The sequence below is a fragment of the Melospiza melodia genome, chromosome 6, assembly GCF_035770615.1.
Source record: "Melospiza melodia melodia isolate bMelMel2 chromosome 6, bMelMel2.pri, whole genome shotgun sequence".
Classification (NCBI taxonomy): domain Eukaryota; kingdom Metazoa; phylum Chordata; class Aves; order Passeriformes; family Passerellidae; genus Melospiza; species Melospiza melodia.
In genome coordinates, this window is record NC_086199.1 from 19,034,674 (window position 1) to 19,044,142 (window position 9,469).

A 9,469-nucleotide genomic window follows, 5' to 3' on the forward strand; every position below is an offset into this window, starting at 1 on the left:
GATGCCTCACATCTCACTATTCCCTGCTAATGTAAGTCGTGCCTTTTTTTCCTCCCTGCCTGACACCCCAGGGAGATGTTTACAGTAATGAATTCAGTTGATAGCCATCTCTCTCTCTCTCCTGGAGTCCCTCCCACATTTCTACTTTAAAGAATGCTTGGAAGGCAGGGCTGCAACCTAAAGCTTTCCAAGAGGCAAAGTCAGGCTAGATTTTCTCTTTTTCTTCTTTCCTTATTTCCCTCCCCGTCCCCCCCCGTCCCCCCCCCCCCCCCCGGCTGCTTTTAACCCCTAGGTTGCTGAGGACGATTTATCCAGCTACATCTGCTTGGGCTCCCCCTCTCCCCCGCTTCCAGCAGCGGGAACCAAGCTGGGCTGAGCCTGGCCGGGGGATGTTGGGGCAGCGGAGACCCCGCTCCCCGCCGGGGCCGCGCTGCGGAGCGGAAGGTGCGCGCAGCGCGTCCTCCCCGCCGGGACCGCCCCGCTCCGCCGCGCCGGGGACTCTCCGAGGGTATCGGAGCGTGTCGGAGGGGAAGCCGGGAAGTGAGCTGAGAAACTCCCCGAGCGGCGGTGCTGGGAGATGCCCTCCTCGCTAGCAATAATTACAGCCGCGCTCTCCACCAACATGGCGATATTTCATGTGCAGCCGCCGACAAGCCCGCCTCCCCCACCTCCCTCTTTTCCTCTCCTTCCTCCCTTGTGAACTTTTAGATACACAGCACCAGTATTCAACAAATATAACACAGAATAAAAGAATCTCCAACCCTCAGGGAAGAGACGGACCTCGTCTAGTACTCTGTCTGATTTTTCATCATCAGACATAAAGACTTAAAAACCTCTGGAGAAACCGCCTTTTGCCCTAAAGCGGTAACAACACCCACTCCCCTCCCTCCACCCCTCTATTTCTCCTGTACACATTCAGTGTGTGTACATATGAGTGTGTGTGTGTGTGTGTGTGTGTGTGTGTGTTCATGCCGGGCTGTCTGCGCTTGTTTCGGAGTAACCCTTCCCCCGCCGTCCAGCTCCCTGGTAGGCTACTGCCTTGTCCTGAAAGTCCACTTAAACACAAAGCTTTTTAATACCGAGAAGGACTTGAGCGATAGGATACAGCCGTCAAGGTAGAACGTGGGGTGCGCGAAGAGAATTTGCCTCAAACTCCTACATTAGTAAAGAAAACGCACAGCACAGCTTTTGCTGCGAGTTACTTTAAGAAACGGGCTGAGGAGGGATGGAGGAGAGCGAGCTGATCAATGCCATGTGTCGAGGAAACAGAAAAGGGAACCGAAATGCCTCGGGGTTGGCTTCCCCTCACCCCTGGCTGCTCAGTGGTTCTATTTGCCCGGCCGTACCTCATAAGCTGAATCACTCGCTATTAGCTCCGCGCCTCCTTCGCCCTGCGCGTGGGGGGGCTAACCCACTCACGACTTCAAAGGCTCAATAGAGCCGTACCGAGGAGCCCGGCGAGGCGAGGGTCAGCCCAGCGCCGTGTGCTCGGCACAGCTCCTGCCCCCCACTCGCCCTGCCCTCCACCTCCTGTCCCCCGAGGGGGCTCCGAGAGTCCCCGCGTACGGACAGCGCGGAGCCGAGCCGAGCCGAGCCGTGCCGAGCCGAGCCGAGCCGCCTGCTCCCTCGGAGAAGGACTTGTGCCCTCACCTACGCGGAGTGATGGGGGTGGGGAGCGAGCACGGACGGGGAGCGCAGGTAGCCAGCATTTCTCAGGGGACTCAGCAAGTGGAAGGGAGTTAAGGAGGAGACCCCGCTTCCCTCCCCGCTTTACGCCCCCAGGATGGAGGGGAGGCAGCCCGGGGCCGGCAAGAAGAGGGTGTGACACCGGTGAGCCCCTCGGTCAGAGCCCGCATCCCCGCCCCGGAGCAGGGGCTGCTCTGTGGTCGAAACTGCTCGCAGCTGCCAGCTGATCCCGAGGGATGAAAGGATCAGGAGTCCTGTAGAGTACAAAGGCTAAAGTGCTAGGTTTTGTTGTTTGGGTTTTTTTTTTTTTTTTTTTTTTTTTTTTTACTTTTTAAGATCTTCTTTTCTTTCTTTCTTAGCCCCTGTGCATACTTTTCAGAGTTCTTATTTGAGTATGATTTATATCACCTTCATGAACTGATGGACAGCCAGTGAATTTTCTGGCGGAGAAACCTCTCTTTCTCATGTGTAATCCACCTGTCCCTCTGTTTTCCACGTCCCCGATACTAGCAACCTGTCGTCAGCACAGGAGGCAGAGCTGGCCATTGTCGATCACAAGTCTTTCTGCCCTCTGTGCCCCTAATGAGGGAGGAAAGTGGGGATGTTAAAAACTTCTGCAAGGCTGCAGGCAGCTGCCCTGCTCCCCAGTCTCAGAGGGATTAGACGGAATTATTCCTGTTCCTCTCCCTGTCCCTGGACCCTCAACCAGCTTATACTTCAAACCAGTGAATGATACTCAGGACACGTTTTGGTCAAATCAAGACTGTGTCAATCCAGAAAGTGACTTAATCAGGCGTTACCTGCTCCTGCGGAAGTGGGTTCCTCCTCGGTAGGTCACCCAAAGCCCACCGGGTCCGGCAGGTTGAAAGGGGAGAAGGTGGCAGCGCGGCTGGGCTCCAGCATGGTACTGTGTTAAGGATCACCACCGAGGTCTCTGTTTTCCATAGCTGGTCACCAACACCCAAGGTTGCTCTCAAGGAAAGGAGGAAAGAAATTATCTTGCCAAACTGCTCTCCAGCCGGTCACTTGACCCCGACACCCACCGATGACACAGAGGAACACCCCGTCGAAGCGGCTAAACGCCTCGCAATTTCCTGTCTTCTCTTCCCGCAGGCGGCCCCGGCGCACCGCCGCCGAGCGATCTTATCGCCGTGCCGTCATTATTCACCGGTGACAAGCAGAGATGCAGCGCTCCTAAGTGAGGGTGACAGATTTCAAACGCGGGGCTGCGGCGTATCCAGCCTCAGACATATTCTTCCTCAAACTTTGCCTAGCAAGAAAGTCAGCGGCTTAACCCTTTGGAGCTCTTTCTCTCGCCCGGGGAGCGAGACCCCAGCACCGGGGAATACTGGCTGGGGAGAAAGCAGGACAACGCGGCTACTTGGCTGGGCATTCTTTTTTACCTGCCATTTTACATTCTTGGTTATTTTCACTTGAAACAGATGAGAACCGCCAGCTCTGGGGAGCAGATGGAAGGCTTTTCTGTGATTAGGGGCTGGAAAAATCCTCTTGGCAAAGCAGATCGCTGGGGACTCACCTGCGGTCCCTCTCTGTCACCGCGTCTGCAAACTCATCTGCATGGCACGAGTTCCTCTTATATGCACATATACAGAGCTTCTGCACTTTCCCCAGCGTGGTGCGGTTAAAAGCACGATTCCAAAAGTGCCATTTCACTCAGATCTCCAGAATCAGCTCTTTTACAGGTTATTAACTACAACAGAGAAAGGAGCAAGTGAGAAAGAAACATATTTTCAGGAAAGAAAGAAAGAAAGGAAAAAAAGCCCTTTTCACACAGGCACTTTGTACTCAAAGGAAATATTTGCCACCACCAAACTCCAACATGTCAGAGCATGTTTCCTCCTAAGCACAAGAAACCTTAAAACTGAGAGAAAAGCGTGTGCAATTCAAAGATGAAACGAAGTAATGAAGTGCTTGAAAGCTTTCCAAAGTGTGTACCACCAGCCCAGAGCCCGATGTCAAGACAACATCAAGACAACAGGGAAACAAGACTAACAAACTCTATTGGTTGCCTAGTATTCATTTATATATACTTAAAGTGAATTATGATATTTCTGTCACCCTTCTCTGCCCCCACCCCCCCGCTAAGAAAAAAAAAAAAAAAAAAGGAAAAAAAGGAGGGGGAAACACACGACCTCTGATTGCAGCTGGTATTCCGGGAGGTCCTTCTAGAGCCCCTGTGGTCATGCTGTAGGAAGGATGGAGAGGCAGGTAGATGTGTGTGAATGGGAATTTCAGTGCTTTCTTCATTAGATGTGTAAGATAAGGCTGGACAAGGGAGGAGATGAATCCTACAGTAAGCAAAAGAACTGGAAAAAAAAACATCCTCCTCCCATCCACACTTCCAATTTCCGATTTTAAGCACAGCAGGCAAATGAACCTCATTTGAAGAACAACCCCCAGCCACACTCAACCCCCCCTTCCCAAAACTGCCCCCAGACCGACCCTTCGGACATCACGAATATCCCTGTCCGGTTTGTGGCGGCGGTGCCGCGGGCGGGGCCGGCAGCAGCGCTGTCCGAGGGAGGTTCCGCGGGCCGGGCAGGGCAGGAGCGCTCCGCGGGGGCGCAGCCCGAGCTCCGCGGGCGCCGAGCGGGGCCGCCTGCACGTCCCGCGGCGCGGCCAAGGTGGCAGCAGAGCACAGCGCTAGGACGGACAATTTCCCCCCTCGCTGCTTCCAGCAATCCCTTCCTCGCTCTGCTTAAAGTGCTGGGCGCCCCTTCCCCCTCTCCACGTAATCCCGGTGATAGTCTGATTGCTTGGACTTTAAACAATTTTTTGCCCTCACCGTCACCAGACTATAAATGTGTCAAGGATGCATTTATTTATTTATTTATTTATTTGCTAGCAAACCGCTTTGCATGGTTGAAAAGCTGTAAACTAAAAGGAGATTATGGAAATATATTCTCTTTAAATTATGTGTGATCATACAAGAGGGCTAGCCTGGAGTGATGGTCCACTGATCCATAATACAACCTCACTTATTTTATAGAATATGTAAGGTGGGATAGCATTAAGAAATGTTATAAAAATGAAAGTGTATTTTTAAATATTTTTTTCTTCCGGCTATATTGTTAGATTGATTTCTGCAGCTTGCCAGAAAGAGAGTAAAAGGAAATGGAAATAATTTTGTAACTGAGAGGTTGGTCTAAATTATACTGAATAATCTCAATTTTGTCTGTAATGTAAAATTTTACTTCAGGCATTAAATTCATGCAGCTGACAGAAGGAAAAAATCACTAAATTTATTCTTCATCAATTTTTGGAAAATCAGCTTATTAAAAAAGGTTTTGAGGAAGGAAAGGGAAAGGAAAGGGAGTGGGAAAGGAAAGAGAAAGGAAAGGGATGGAAAAAGAAGGAAAGGGGCAGAAAAGAAGGGGAAGGGAACCAGGTAGACATAGTTATAGAATATTAATGTTAATTACCATAGTTTTCATGCTGATGACAGTTGCACAAATGTAGATCAATCCAACCAACTTCTAGTTGAATTTGATAAAATTAAGGAAATTAAAGTGGTTAAATCATGACATAATCCAGCAGTCATTAAACATTGTTGTGGATCATTTCTTTGTGGTTTTGTTCTTTTTTTTTTTCATGTATAGGCAATGCAAGGGAAAATAGAATAGTGAGAAAAACTGAAATCAACACCTATATGAACCTATATGAAAATAAGAATTAATTTATGATTGACCTAACCTACCATGGTGAGTGGAAGACATCAGTAAAGCCTTCTGAATAACACACAAACAGCCAACATAAGTTTAACTTTCCCATTTTCTAAGTGTAATCATTAAGGTCCTTTTCATTGTCATAGCCAGCTTTTAAAATAGAGGAATATCTTCCATCTCTGGTTCTGTCACTGCACCTTTACGTTTCTGGAAAAAATAATCCATACCCTTCTATCAGACAAACTCTTGCTTCACTATATAAAGCTGAAACACCTCAGTGAAAGTCACACAGCATTCATAAGTTGCCCCTTCTGCATTCAGTGCTCTTCTTTCATTCTAAATGGAGAACCCTAGAAGGCAGACTATCAATCTGCCGTAGAGAAAACATCCTTTTCTGGTCACAAGGCTATCCTCCCAGTCTCCCATGGTAGTTCAAGAGCTCACTCATTCTAATTTCCTACTGAGTAAAAAAATCAGATTTATTTGTACTTTCTTATCCACAGGTTTGGCAAGCTCAAATCATTCTTTCACTTTTGTCTCTGTCAAGTCAATTTCTGTGAACTTTGTATTTTCTACAGGATGGTTATAATTATGACAGAGTGCCTCTTAATGATCAAAGAGGAATGTCCTAGAGTGACTTTATGATGCTTGTATCCCCATTTGTCTGTCCTGTTTATGCTGGATATTAAGTTCTCCACCTTTAAGACTGGTTCCAAGAGCAAAGAGGGGAGAAGAAGCACAGAGTTGGTTTTCAGAAAGTGAACTTCCAGAATACTTTGCTTGTTTAATAAATTGTTTTTTTCCACTTTTCACCAAGGAAATATTTTCCTGAACCAGTAGGGGGAAGGGTCACTTGAATTTGCCTTCTAGAATGACCTCTTTGGAAGTTTCCTCCCGGATTTGCCCTCAACCAGGACAAGGAGCCAGTTTTCTTTCAGCCCAATAAACATGGATGAACAGATATATATTCTCATTAGAATAATGAGAATACATAAAAGTTGGACAGGAGAACATTATTTTTAAAAGATTAGCCCGATCAAAATATCTCAATATTATTTAAAAAGAGAACATAAAAATAATGCTACAGTTTATAACATAGACCCCAAGGCTCATGGCATAGCTTTAGTTTTATATTTGCTTGATTTCCCTGTGTCACTTTACACAAGGTTAGCAAACTTTGATCTACAGTATTTCAAAATGTTTCAAGCTCTATCTGACAACTGTTAATGCTCTTTCAGTTCCAGTATCAGCTAATTATGTGTAATAGGATACAATGGAGAATGCAAGTTTTCTATTGAAACGTATTGATTTTTGCCTTTTCTGGATTAGCCCCTAGATTCTGATTAACTGGTAGCATCATTTGGTAAAGCCTTTTCTAGTCTTTTCTGTTTATTTATTTAAGAACATATTGTTGTAAAAAGATTAGGTGAAAAGGAAAATTGGTTTCAATTACCTAAAGAAAAAGCTAGAAAAATGTTACCCTGACCATCAGGGTCAAGAAGCAGAGGCTACATGATTTCACCTCCAAACTCAGAAATAAATGAGCAATAATCTTGGCATGCTGGTGCACAAGAGGTCCCCTTTCCAGGGACTATTACTAGAGGGCAGAACAACATGTCACCATGGTACAGACTGATTACCTGAGAGGAAGAAAAAAAAAAGAATACTCGGCAGATGGTATCTGTTTTGAATCCTGATAAATTAGCAGTAAGCTTTCAGGTCTTCAAGAGGATTTTGAGGCAGTGAAAATATCTTGTGAAACCATTTGTCTTGCTCTTTAGCACTGCAAAGCACCCACATCACAGATTTGTGGACTGAGGGGGATAGGAAGGTTGTCACAACAGTCAACAACTTCAACTCTTTTAAAACATAGGCCACCAGATAAATTTTGTTCAGACCAAAAACATTTTGTTAGAATTTAGTTAAAGAGATTCTATGTCACTTCAGTAATTTCTTTGTGAACAGGAAGACACTGCCTTTTAGATTTAAGGGAAATGTTAGAAGGTGCAGGGATCTCTGATTAGATACCCATCCAGGTAGCTAATGCCTGCTGAGAGAAAGAGAAGGGATGTGCACTTGTGAGTGACACGTGTTACGTTGAAGTAGAAATGCAGTGCTAAAAGTTATGAGGCTGCTTGCTAATGGATATTATGAAGGATATGGTGCCTAGTGCCAGTAAATTTTTTATTTCATTCCCATAGATATAGAACGGGGAAAGTCTAAATTTGCTTCACTGATGGGATGCTGAAGGAACCTTCTGGCAAGAAAACCCATTTGCAGAATTGCACCAGGATTGCAAGTTTAGGGTGAACTTAATTCAGCTAGGAGTCATTGTTAGGCAATTCCATTCTTCTTGTGGAATTGTGTTTTCCATTCAGCAGTCTTTGCAATTCTCAAGACCTTGAACAATCCCTGAGGAAGGACCAATTTTGCCTTTTATACGTACCATATACATCCAATCTCTGAAAGGATACTGACCATTTGATATAAAACCCCAGCTATATGCAAAGATAACAGCATATGGAAAATTAATTTTCTGAATCATGTGCATACATATATATTGAATTGTCTTGCAGAATTTATAACTAAGTAATTGAGGTCTGCTTCTTCTTTTCTTTTAACTCAGACACTTCTTCAGTCCATGATGGGTTTTCTATTCAGTTAATTCTGCTTACTTGGTGGTGACAAATTGCACTTGAAATCTACCATGAGATTATTTAGTTAAACATACCACAATTAAAGTGTCCTAGGTGGAGTAGTTATGAAGAAGAGCCAGGAATATACCCCCAGGATAAACTGAACTTTTTACTTACATCATAAAATGATCCTCCTTTCTATGCCTCAGGCAAAAAGAATGCTAAGAAGTTAAGATATTCTTTTTGGTAGGGTTAGAGAAGAGAGTGAAATCCTCCCTGGAGAAAATGAAGCAGCTTGAGTATGTAATCATTAATTGGTGAACTTTACTAAGTCCAAACAATGAGTTAGGGAGAGAAGAGTTTTCCGGTTTTGGCTCTTTCTTTTTTAGTTTTGAAGCATATGCATATTTGTCAGAATTTGTTCATCAGAGGGACGGATTTCTACAAGCTCAGAGAAGCTGGAGTTTCACTATAGGAACATCTTTGGTGTTTGTTTCTTGCATTTGTGAAACACGAATAGTCTTAGCAACCACTGAACAAAATAGGCTAACTATGTACTCCTATTGCCTTTGTCCTTGGGTTTCTCTGGTCTCGAAGGTTGTTGGCTATTGAACACTGTTATGGACAGTCTTAGCATTCTCATAATTTCCAGTTTATTGCTGGACTTGGTGTAGGGAACAGCAAGAAAAAGGGAGGACAAGCTGGAAGTCAAGGGTGATGCCAGAAAAAGGCAGAGCCCTCAGCCATTCCTGCAGAAGGGAGACAGGGTGGACAAAAAAGGGGGCTGGGTGCAGGGTTCATTAAAATCCCCAGGCATGCCAGGATGGAGATCCAGGTTCAGTGTTTACAGAGTGCTGGAGACAGGACTGGAAAGAAGGCTATCATGCCTGTCCCATGTCCATCCAGAAGAGAGGACTGGAGACCTGCACGTGTCCAGTCGTGACTGCCTCTGGGCACCCCCAAGGTGACACAAAGCCCTGCCCCAGAGCAGAGCTGGAGAGAAGGAGTGAGGAGGGGGATTCCCAGGGAAGGATGGATCTGGTCAGGGCCCATGGGTTCCCCCAGGACTCTGGATTTATCACACTAGCCATCAGTAACTGCACGTCTCACTTACTGAAAACATGTAATACTCGATGAATACATAACATCAGTTCTCTGAAGGGCCAGTTCATAAAGTAACGAACAAGATCAAGCTCTTTCCTCCAACAATAGTTAGTTTAACCAATCCATACTGGATAATCTATTGTGCTATGTATTTTAAAGATAGAATATTTCATCTATGTGTAAGAAAGTTTTAAGTTCTTTTCAGATGCTATCAGTGCTTCTCTTTTCTTAGTCTTCTCATTTTTGTGCATGAGATTGGACAGTCAGGGAGGAGATACACCATTACCATTTTGAACAGTTGTCTTATAATTCTTTTAACTGATGATAATGTGATGGAGGTAATTCCTGATAATACCC

At 45.5% G+C, this 9,469-nt stretch overlaps 1 protein-coding gene across 4 annotated transcripts in view; it reads right to left on the reverse strand.

Moving 5' to 3' along the window:
• Positions 1-4,259, reverse strand: part of FLRT2 (fibronectin leucine rich transmembrane protein 2) — a 63,778-nt gene extending 59,519 nt beyond the window's left edge. Inside the window, exons 1-4 of one of the 4 annotated variants that reach the window (XR_010028283.1) lie at positions 4,150-4,259; positions 3,840-3,972; positions 2,487-3,397; positions 700-2,265 (exon numbers count right to left, since the gene is read on the reverse strand). The gene's annotated coding sequence lies outside the window, so the exon portion shown is untranslated. Of the gene's footprint in view, positions 1-699; positions 2,266-2,486; positions 3,398-3,839; positions 3,973-4,149 lie in introns of those variants that run through there. The other 3 variants (XR_010028282.1, XM_063160165.1, XM_063160163.1) reach the window with 3 other exon arrangements.
• Between the last annotated feature and the right edge of the window lie 5,210 nt (positions 4,260-9,469).